Here is a 12,500-nt window from a genome sequence, read left to right on the forward strand (position 1 = left end):
CCATAGGCCTATTCAAAATGAATATATCATCTATCACACGTACAGATATTACTAATAATCTAGAATTCCAAAAAAATCTTAAACATTTGGCAAAAATGAGTCATGAGGCACACAGTGTAGGCCTACCTCAGAGATACAATAGACTAATATCTTAGATTTCTGCAAGTAGTAAAAAATAACCAAACTTGTGTTTCGAGAAAGATTTTGTTTTCTCATAAGAAAATATCGGTTCCTTTTTAATTATAAGTTTAATTATCATCATCATCAACAACAACAAATGCAGCCGTTTCTAGTCCGCTGTAGGACAAAGGCCTCAGACAAGTCCTTATTCAGTCTGGGGTTTAGCCAGTTTTGATCACCACGCTAGCCAATGAGAATTGATCATGGTGGGAGATTTTTGTCTGATTGCTCACAACAAACCAATCTAGTATGGGTATTCCTGACTAGTACAGCTTTGCTAATCGTGGCGATATACAAACCCTTCACCACGTGAAGGTATCCCCACTCATAAAGTATAAATTCAATTATTAGTTACCTTTAAATATCTTGTGATAAAAATATAAAGGCCTTTAAGTGTGTGTGTGTGTGTGTGTGTGTGTGTGTGTGTGTGTGTGTGTGTGTGTGTAGATTGCCTTGCCTTATGCAAGACACTTCCCAAGAAAACCACCAGTGGAAAACTACACAACACTAGGAGAACAGGAAATGGTATCCCCGAGCCTAAAGATGTTAAATCTTCCTATTTACATATTAATAATTCATTTTTTTACCTTCATTAATTTGGCCAATGCAATGAGCAGAAAACACGATACAAGAGTTGCCGTTCCAGGGCTACCAACCCTTCCGTTAGCTCACATGCTTGACTACTCTTGATGGCAATTAGAATATTTCTTATTTCATCATGTTAATTTCATTAAAAAAGGACTTTATAATTACATGTATTTCCTTTGCACGTCGCAGAAACATCTTACAATTAACCAATAAGAAATATATGAAAGAATTTGGTCAAATAAACTGAAAAATAGAACCTTATGAATCCAAATTGTTGAATAGTTTTCCTACCACGAAATTCACGAGAGAGAGAGAGAGAGAGAGAGAGAGAGAGAGAGAGAGAGAGAGAGAGAGAGAGAGAGAGAGTAGAATATATATGTGGAAGCTCAGGTTATGCAACTTTATAAGAATTCATAATGAGAGGGAATTTGATATATAAAGAATTACTTTCCATAAGAATTCAACATGGCTGCTCAACCCTGGACAAAGTCAAAAGATTCATCCTTGCTGAAACTTTCTTTTAAAAACTCTTCGACCGCAAAGGAACCCATTCATGTGACTTTAGAGGTTAGTGCGCTAAAAATGAATTCATATTGTTTACGAAACCTACAAATAAAGGATCAGATCTTTTGAATAAGACCATATAGCAAGATATTATTATTATTATTATTATATTTATCATTATTATTAGTTAAGCTACAACCCTAGTTGGAAAAGCAAGTTGCTTTAAGCCCAAGGACTCCAACAGGGAAAAAAAGCCTTACTTTGCATATTACACAGTATCAATTCTTTAATTGTAACTTACAAATACAGGATCAGACCTTTTGACTAACACCATTTAGTTCTACTTTGCATATTTTACGGTATAAATTCTTTAGAATTTTAATAATAATAATAATAATAATAATAATAATAATAACAATAATAATAATAATAATAATAATAAAAATAATCATCATCATCATCATCATCATCCTCTCCTACGCCTATTGAAACAGAGGGCCTCGGTTTGATTTCGCCAGTAGTCACTATCTTGAGTTTTAAATCAATAATAATAATAATAATAATAATAATATTAATAATAATAATAATAATAATAATCAGGGGATCAACCGGGTATGGCACAGGGAAAAGATGCTAAAATTAGGTTTGGCTAACTTGGAAAATTCAAATACAGTAGGCCTACTGGTAGCTGTTCGCCAGCATTAAAATATATCCCATTTTCATAATGTATGAACAAAAAGTTTTTTCTTATCTTTTCAAGACATAATTAAACACCAATTATCATTTACCCTATGTGATTTCATACGCTTATTATCATAAGTTTTTTTTTTATATATTTTGGTTTAACTATTTTGGCTATCGTTATAGTGATTATAACAATAAAATGACAATTTCTACACACGAATGTCAATTGTATTCTTGTTTTATCGGTCAAAAATTAAACCCTTATATTTCCTTCCTTTTTCATACTCATTTCATGACTGGTATACGTGACCTGTCAAAAATGACGGATAGATATTTGGATAGATATGAACAGTACACATGTAGACCTAGCCCCATCTCACCAGGGTATGACTAGTTTATTTCCCCCTACCCAAGGGAGGGGAGAACTAAGCGTGATGAGTATATATATATATATATATATATATATATATATATATATATATATATATATATATATATATATATCCAGACACTCATTATTATATAGGGGAGATACTCTAAAATATTCAAACGTTCTTGATCTTCAGTGTAGAGGTGGTGAAACTATATAATAAATATGTAAGTCACCCAGGAGGGAGAAAGACAAAAAAAAATATTCAAATATCAAATGATAGAGAGTTAACATTATAAGAAAAAAGAGCAACAAATGAGACGAAGGACATTGTGATCAGAATCCGCACATATATCAACAAAATAACACATTTTTCTTATCATTCTCCAACATATGCGCAGGAAACTCTTTCCGTTGGACCCTTGACCAACTTTACACACAGCACAAACATACTCTACGAGAGAGAGAGAGAGAGAGAGAGAGAGAGAGAGAGAGAGAGAGAGAATATACAGTACACCTTGCATCAAAACTTGATGGACGAGTTTTTATACCTTCCTCAGAGAGAGAGAGAGAGAGAGAGAGAGAGAGAGAGAGAGAGAGAGAGATTAAGATTTGTTGGTTGCAGGAAAACTATGAGGACTGGATTTACGGCATTTTACCAAATACTGTATCCAAGGCGTTGGGGAATACCCTCAGTTGCACAATGAAGTAAAAGTTGAGTGTCGCCGGGTGGCAAGTTGGAAGAAAACAAGTGGGAATGAAGGTAAAGTACAAGGTTAGAGTTAGTGAGCAATTGCAGTGGGGTACGCTGACTGCACTGACCCCCTGGGAGGAACCGGCTAAAGGAATTTATGTCGAGAACTTAAAGGTTTAAAGGCCACTCATGAATGGCAGAGGCAAGGGACAGTGACTTTGCCCTATGAAGCATGACAATGCCCTAGAGACTGATCATATTACTTATGGTCAGCGCCCAAGCTATTATTAATTGATAAGTAACAACCCTAGTTGGAAAAGCAGGATGCTATAAGTCCAGGGGCTCCAACAGGGAAAATAGCCCAATGAGGAAAGGAAACAAGGAAAAATAAAGTATTTTAAGAACAGTAACAGGACCAAATATGACCATGCAATGGCTGCTGATGACTCAGCAGATAGACCTATAGCCGCCCCCCCTCCACCCCCATCAGTGCACAAGGATGGTGAAATTGTACCTATCAAAGGCACTGACGATTTTGAGCGGGACTCGAACCACCATTCTGACAATCACCAGGCAAGGACGCTACCACCAGGCCACCACAACCCCTAAATTTCTAGACTTTGGAGGACAGGCCGCTGAATGTTCGTATTTTGGACCTTGACACGTCTTTCATTTATTATTCTATTCTCTCTTAAGGGCTTTATTCACAATCTTACGAGGCTTCTATTGCATGAAAGACTCATTTGAATGTCAATTTTCAAATAGACAGGCTGCTATTAATCCAAGGTCTGTGGTATTATAGACCTATAGTAAATCAAAAACAAGGCTGGCAGTTGGCTTAATCTAAAAAAACAGCTTTCATTTAGTGTTTTGTTTTAAATGAATTGCATCAGCTGCATATAATATAATAACATTTGTTATAACAACAATATTCTACTATATTTCTTTTAAATAAATGAGTTATCTAAGTTCATGAAATACGAGTCGCAGGCCGTGTTGAAATGGTGGAAACTGGGCTACTGACTGTTGAGTCAAGAAGAGAAGGGAAAGTTGGCGAGAAAAATAAGAAACTCGTCAATAAAGTATTAATAAAATTCAATTATATGTCTAATATTTATTGTGTTTTGGGTTAGGTACAGATTTCATAAGTTACAAGGATTTTGGATGTCTCAAAGACTTTTTAGTCCATACGGGGAAACTCTATTTGCTCTTGGGTAGAGCTATTTTGGTTTGAATGTTTAGAGAGTTTATGTGATCTTGCCTAACTTTTTCTTGCGAGAGAGATTTGTTTGTTTTAATTTTTGACATTCTGAGGACCTGGGAATTAAACCCCTGGGGGTGTTAAGAGTGGCCGAGAAGCAAGGGAAATAGATATGAAATTATAAGATTCCATATAAGAAACTAGAAGAAAAACCCAAGTTACGCTACGAAATACTGGTTAAGAGAGGCTGTGTGGAAAGATAAACGACTTGAAGCGGGAACGAATTTACGAAAAGAAAAAAAAATGTATATTTTGAGCCCATATTAGTAGTTTAAAAATGGATGGTTTGATGACGAAAGAGGATGTGTACTTTTAAAATCTAAGTTAATGCATTTTCATAAAATTAACGAGAGAGAGAGAGAGAGAGAGAGAGAGAGAGAGAGAGAGAGAGAGAGAGAGAGAGAGATTTTATCACTGAATAATTTTCATTATGAATGTGTCAACGTCAGTAACTTGTGGTAGGTATGCATTAGAACGATTTTATATATATATATATATATATATATATATATATATATATATATATATATATATATATATATATATATATATATATATATATATATATATATATATATAAGAATTGCAAGCCATGGGCTTTTGCGCTAATGGCAGACCATAAGTGGGATAACTGTGCTAACATTAGTAACTTGTAAGCCACTATGAGTTTAAAAGATAACACCAGGAACAGAATAGGCGTTTGTAGGTCGCTGGTTACCGAATCATACTGGAAAAGGTCAGATTGGAGTCAGTATAGCTCAGCTTGGCTGTTCGCAGTAATTCCAGTTTATTAAATATAACTAAGCAAAAGGGCTGGGTTCAGCCTTCTGAATTTTAGTGGCTAGTGCCTGGCCAGAATATTTATGGAAAAAAAAACTTTGATTTGTGCTCAAGATAAACAGAAGAAAGACAGAGATGATGAGAACGGAATATGCAAAGGAAGATGAAATATTGTAAGGAGAAAGGATTAATGAGGTAAAGCCATTTAAATATTTAGGAACTACAGTATGATCTGAAATACAGGACCTTTAGAATTAAAGTTTGTTTAAATGAATGACCAGCGTAATATTGAAAGCTGGTCAAACCTCAGAGATGACTAAGGACATGTCTGAGGCCTTTGTCGTGCAATGGACTAGAAACGGCTGCATTTGTTGCTGTTGTATATTTTTCGAGTAGGTCTATGTGACTAAATGCCCATTTTCTCTGATAGGGCGACTGAGCTTTAAAAGTCTTTAATTCGGGGGTTACACGATCGAACGGTTCGTCGAACCCAGTTGTCAAACCTGCTAGTCAAACTGTTCGAAGAGGTGGAGTCAGCCACACATGCATAAGGTTTGCGTACAATGAAGCCCCGCCCACAAAAGTCAGGCGAGAACAGACTTTCTTCGAACCGTTCGACGAACGTGTTTGACAAACAATTACCTCGTTTACACGTTCGAACATCACTTCAAACACTTGTCTGTCGAACCTCGTTCGACCGAGTAAACCCTCCTTAATACTGTCTAAGACTCACCACTGTCGTTAGCCGCATAATTTCCTCCATGATCATATTCTACTTTTAGACTAAACGAACCTTTTACCACAAATTAAAGTTTCAAGAAAAAATATCATATAAATTTACATCCCATCAACATACAGATGAAGAAAGTCAATCATTTGCTAATTTTAAATGCATATCTGACTTGGTATCAAATAACTTGAAGCTGTTTTAATCTACAGAATTCGTCTATGATGAAGTTTGCTTGTGCCACAGTTTCTCTTCAAAACAGTTTATTATAAACAGTTTTTTATCCCTTCTCTCGTTAAATTTCTAACAACACGTTTGCAATAGTTGTTTATTATTTTAATGTTGTTACTGTTCTTAAAATATTTTATATTTCCTTGCTTCCTTTCCTCACTGGGCTATTTTCCATGTTGGGGTCCCTGGGCTTATAGCATTCTGCTTTTCCAACTAGCGTTGTATCTTAGCAAGTAATAATAATAATAATAATAATAATAATAATTGAAGTATTCACATCAATTCATCGTTTTATTGTTCCTTGTCCTTGTCCTTCATATGCAAGTATCGGAACTTTCCATTTTTTCAAAGAATGGAGATCATGCATAGGCCTAAACAAAGGTAATTATGTACAGAATGTTTACATTACCCTTTAGTATTTTGATAACATTTGCCCAATTGTTGAAAAGATCGAACTTAAAGTGTTCTAAATTGCATCGGAATTTCAGAAAGCTTTTAGCAAGAAAAGATTGTAACCGATTATTATTATTATTATTATTATTATTAAAAAATTGGGCATGCTCTTCGCACTCCCCAAGAGAGATTAGTTCAACAAACTTTCAACTGGGCTCTACAAGGCACTAGAAAAGTTGGAAGACCTAGGCCTACATCGCTGAGGAGAAGAATAATGGAGAAGTATTGATAGAGATAGAGATGAATGACGAAATATAACCGAGGACCTTTGCGTCAATAAGCGTAGGAGGAGCTATAAAGCTTCAAAAGGGAAAAATGGCCCAGTAAGGAAGAGAAACAAGGAAATAAATAAACTACAAGAGAAGTAATAAATAGTTGAAATTAAATATTTTAAGAACAGTACCTACATTAGATTAGATATTTCATATATAATCTATGAAAACTATAATAATTCCCAAATTTAACACCGTATAAGTAATTAAGAACAATCCAGCTATTTTTAAATTATTAATTTTGCACTTACTTCTCGCCACGGCACTACATGATGAAACCATTACGATGAACACAGTTAACAAATTCAATTTAAAAGCACTCTAGAATCATTGAGAAAAACGTATATCCTTTGGAGAGAGGTAAACGTCCCTCGAGCGTTCGCACCAGTGCATAGGTTGTTACTGGAACTTACTGAACGGGTTGACAGATCCTTGTGTAGTTTCCGCGCGAGTGAGTGTAGTGGAGTCTGCAGTGAAAGGCATATTTTAACGGAAATACCGAGTTTTTTGCTTTCGTACGACGTGTCTCTTGTGTGTTTTCGAAGTGTAATAATGCGGGAACTTACGCGAGTATATTAAAGGGAAGGATTAAATCGTTAAACTGCAATGTATCCCCCCCAGGCCGGTATTATCATCTGGGTGCATCTCATCTTCGAGACCTCCTGAAAAGTAAGTATTCATATTATGCCCGAGTGATAAAGTCGTTGCCTTATCAGTGTGTACATTTATCAAAGAATAAGGTTGTTAGTTAAATGTTAAAATCTCGTATATATATCTGATAGATTTGATCAGACGGCTTTGAAACTGGTAGCTACCACGTGGTCTAGCCTAGTTAAAATGTAAAATGTGGCCCCTTTAATAATTAGTCTATTCTTTATGTTTAACAAAACTTATTAAGAAGTGTCTATGCTATAATTGTTTGCATTTTGAATATTCATGATTACAAATTAAAATATAGGAAGCAACTCTGGTAAAACGCAATTAGGCTATTCATAGGTTTATCCGGCTGTCGTAAGTCAAGACGAAGGTTAGAGAAATTATGGTAATTTGTATCTAAAACAAATTCTAGGAAACTGCTAACATACGCTATTGTTTAGTTTTATGAAGGGTGGCTATAGAATGTGCGACTCTTCAGGTTTCTTTCCTCTTCATGAATTCTAGCTGCAATGTGTTACAGTAGGCCTATATCTAATTCTATTGTTGGTTCATATTTCATCTTTTGTGTTAACAGAGGTAAGGCTTTTTATCACGAAAATCTCTAATTAATTTGGATTAGAACCCGAGAGAGAGAGAGAGAGAGAGAGAGAGAGAGAGAGAGAGAGAGAGAGAGAGAGAGAGAGAGTGTTGGGAGGGGGGAGCCGTGTTGTGGCTAGTGACTTCGTTCAAGCACACACGATTGCTTGGTTCAATGCTCGCGTATAGTGTTAATCTTGTTTATCATAGTTTAAGGCACCTCATTGATAACCAAAGCCTTTTACAACTCATTCTCAAGTAATAGTGCTGTCGGCTAATGCAAATGAAATAGAAACGGTTATTGCACAAAACGAATGTAGCAAGTAATGCATATCAACAGACGTTGCTACACAGTTACGGAAGTTCTCGCTGAGATAATGCTGCCTTTCTTCGTGTTTCATTGTTCTTTTAATGTCTTTATTCATTAGCTAAATATGTTATTATTATAGTAAAGAGACCCCTTGCGTCAATAGGTGTAAGAGGAGTTGATGGTGATAATGATAGTAAAGAGGTTTTAAGATTTATTTTGGTAGTTATACCTGTCACGAAAACGTTGCCATCAAATGGTCCATTAAATGTTTACGAACAGTGTGCAAACCATATTTGAATGGTTGTTTGTGCAATATTTGCTGAATTCCTGTGTTCAACTATTTAATTGACAAAATGTAAATATTGTATTTTGTTATTTTAAATAAAAGTTTAAAAAAAATTCTACTCATAATGCAAGTAGAGTAATATAGATATATAAGAAAATCAAACGGTTTATTGTGGATTATCATCAACATTACGAGTTCTTCTTTCACTAGCTTCGACGCCCTTTTTTTTTCTTTTAAACTAATCTAATAATTTAAAAAGTTTAGCTGGATGGACCAGGCAATCTTAAAAAAAATGAAAACAATCAGGGTGACATGACCTTAAATAGTTCTGTCATTTAAAATCGTGTCATGATTGCAATTACGAAGAGGGATCGGAAATTAATGTACGCTGATGTCCGTTAAGTCTACGGTTCTGTCCGTTTACTTCCCAAATGCTACTTTTTGTACGTTCTTTATCCGTTAATTATCCGTCGTTATTTCGTTCCTATCCGTTGGTGTTCCTTAAGTCAGTCCGTTGTTCGTCCGTTTTTCTCCATTCATTGTCCATTGCTCATTCGTTCCTTGTCTGTTTGTTGTTCGTTTAACCGTTGGTGTTCCTTAGTCAGTCCGTTGTTCGTCCATTTTTCTCCATTCATTACACATTGCTCATTCGTTCCTTGTCCGTTTGTTGTTCGCTTAACCGTTCAGTGTCCGTTACATTGCAACTGCGACAATTTAGTCAACGGAATGACCGGATGACTGGTTTCACACGTAGTCTGTTGAAGTCTTGAAGACCATAAGCTCAGCTGCACTTGAGCAAACTGTAATGTACAGTACATTGTGCATCGTGTTGTACCCTGGGTAAGTGGTTAAGCGTGAACGGGTCGGATATAATTCATATATGTTTTGAAGGTTATGCCTTGTATACCCATGCACCCACACCCACTAAAGATGCCAACGACGAGTTATTTCTAGACTGCGTCTACTGTCTATTAAACTATTCAATTGAGTACTAAGACTATAATTTAATTGTATTCCATTATGTTTGTATCTGTCTAAAGGCCGGATATAAGAGGAGAATTTTGAGTTGGGTTAATATCCCTATTAACCTTCTTTATTGAGTATGAAGACTATAATTTACTTGTCTTCCTTTATGTTTGTATCGGTCTAAAGGCGGGATATAAGAGGGGGATTGAGTTAGGTTAATATTCCTACATATAAAAATCCATATGGTATTGAAACTTGCTTAAAACCATTAGACTGCGTCTACTGTCAATCAACCAATTCTATTGACTAAAAAGACTAGCTAGATTCAAGTCTCTCGTGGTATGTTTGTGTCGGTCTAAAGCCCAGATATAAGAGGAGTGATATATTTACATTCTAAAATCCAGAGTTACTGAAATTTGCTTAAAACCTTTAGACTGCATCTACTGCCTATTAACCAATTTTATTGGGTACAAAGACTAGTGAGATTTACGTGTCTCGTGAAATGCTTAGGTCTAAAGCCTGGATATAAGGGGAAGATTGAGAGAGGTTAATATCCTTACATTCTAAAATCCACTCTTTATTGAAACTTGCATATAACATTTAGACTGCGTCTACTGTCTATTAACCAATTTTATCGAGTACGAAGACTAGTGAGATTCACGTGTCTCGTGATATGCTTCGGTCTAAAGCCCTGATATAAGAGGAGGATAGAGAGTTAGGTTAATATACTTACATTCTAAAATCCACTCGTTATTGAAACATGCTTAAAAGTTTTAGACTGCGTCTACTGTCTATTAACTAATTTTATTGAGTACAAAGACTGGTAATGTTTCGATCTAAAGCCCGGATATAAGTGGAGGATTTAGAGTTAGGTTGATATCATTACATTCTAAAATCAACACGTTATAGAAACTTGCCTAAAACCTTAGATGTGAGGACATAGGCCAACCGTAATTATTTGGTTGTGCTTGAAACCGACGGTAAGTGACAGGAAAGCTACAGGACTCCAGTTAGTTTTCTCACTAATTTTTTAATAGTTCTTGCTCTTCAGTACGTAATTTACGGTTTGCCATTTTGTTAATGTGTACTTTATATTGTGTTTCCTCGTGCTGTGTTCGATTGTAATGAAACTTGCTTGACAAATATGTCTGTGTACATACACACACATACATACATATATATATATATATATATATATATATATATATATATATATATATATATATATATATATATATATATATATATATATATATATATATATATATATATATATATATTTATATATATATATATATATATATATATATATATATATAGATTTTATATATATATATATATATATATATATATATATATATATATATATATAGCCTATATAGATTTTATATATATATATATATATATAGATTTTATATATATATATATATATATATATATATATATATATATATATAAACTAGATGCTTTTATATTGTAGATTTAAAATGATACAAAGAACTAAAGTATAGGCTTTATCGTCTGATGAAAAAATCGTTTAGCCATATGCTGCTCTTCTCGTGTAATCTATTTCCAAGGTTACAGGTGTTTATTTTGAGATTCTCTTTCGCCACACGTGATTCAGGAAGTCCCTTGATTTCCAGGTTAGTATTGTCGTATATTTTTCATCTATATCTATTGGCTATGGAAGGACACCCCCCCCCCCTATTTGAATGGTTAAAGGTCGCTTATGAATGGTAGAGGCAAGGGACAGTGACAATGCCCTATCAAGCAGGACAATGCCCTAGAGACTGGCCATAGATACAGACATATGATCAGCGCTCAAGCGCCCTCTCCACTCAAGGTTTAAAGGCTGCTTATGAATGGCAGAGGCAAGGGACAGGGGTAATGCCCTATTAAGCAGGACAATACCCTAGAGACTGGCCATAGATACATACATATGATCAGCGCTCAAGTCCCCTCTCCACTCAAGCTTGGACCAAGGAGGGACAGGCAATGGCTGCTGATGACTCGGCAGATAGACCTATAGGCTCCCACAAACCCCCCCCTCCTTAGTTCAGACGGTGATGTTGGAGCGACCAAAGAAACTAACGAGTTTGAGCCGGACTCGTATCCCAGTCTGGCATTCACCAATCAGGGACGTTAACACATCGGCCACCACAACCACATAAGGTCCTTTAATGACGAGTGGGAACGACTTGTAGGAAGGTACTCTGGTCTAACCTTGAAATATTTTTATAGGAATTCAGTTTCATTGTTTTATGTCGCGTTGCGTCATATTTCCTGTTTATGTGAGAATGTTTTAGGATTTTGAACTTCCCGATGCCTAAGGGGGAGTTTGTTAAACTTTGTGGTGATAGCGTATGATTTATATGTAAGATCACTGTAATCAATTATAGAAAATATGGTACTTAAGGTAATTGTGTATCATTGCCAAATAGCTTATAATTTTTTCTTCAAACTTTAAAGGAGAATTTTTGTTCATTTGACTTTAACAATGTACAGTTGGCTTCATTAATCCGGTACACTGACGTCTCCTTAGCTTCCCGAGATGTGTACCGGAATTAATGGAGCCAACTGTACATAATTCTGTTACCTGAACACGCTAAAAGACTTTTTGTTACTTATACTGTTAAAAATGTACATATTTCTGTTACTTGAACGCGCTAAATAGTGTTTTCCTTTAACAAAATATAGAATTTTATATTAGTTTAGCAAGGTGCTGATTCCTTATAGAGATTGTTATGCGAATATTATAAACTTATTCATGCCATAAGGGACATTGAATCTGGCCTGCAACCGAATAGGTGACCACCTTTATTTCTATTATCGAACCTCCGACAACTTTTAAAGCTTTGCAATAACCAATGAGACACAATTAGGTTTGTATAGGCCTATTGATATACTATCGAGAGAGAGAGAAGTTATTGGGTTCTATATAAGCTTGCGTGTGTGTGTAAC

The 12,500-nt window shown here is 35.2% G+C and overlaps 1 protein-coding gene across 2 annotated transcripts in view; it reads right to left on the reverse strand.

The window, feature by feature from the left end:
* LOC137646082 (potassium channel subfamily K member 2-like) overlaps positions 1-12,500 on the reverse strand; it is a 127,434-nt gene that overhangs the window by 40,527 nt on the left and 74,407 nt on the right. The window contains exon 1 of one of the 2 annotated variants that reach the window (XM_068379261.1): positions 6,996-7,360. The exons of the other annotated variant lie outside the window; for it this stretch is intronic. The gene's annotated coding sequence lies outside the window, so the exon portion shown is untranslated. Of the gene's footprint in view, positions 1-6,995; positions 7,361-12,500 lie in introns of those variants that run through there. 2 annotated transcript variants of the gene reach the window in all.

The sequence above is a fragment of the Palaemon carinicauda genome, chromosome 8 (assembly GCF_036898095.1).
Source record: "Palaemon carinicauda isolate YSFRI2023 chromosome 8, ASM3689809v2, whole genome shotgun sequence".
Classification (NCBI taxonomy): domain Eukaryota; kingdom Metazoa; phylum Arthropoda; class Malacostraca; order Decapoda; family Palaemonidae; genus Palaemon; species Palaemon carinicauda.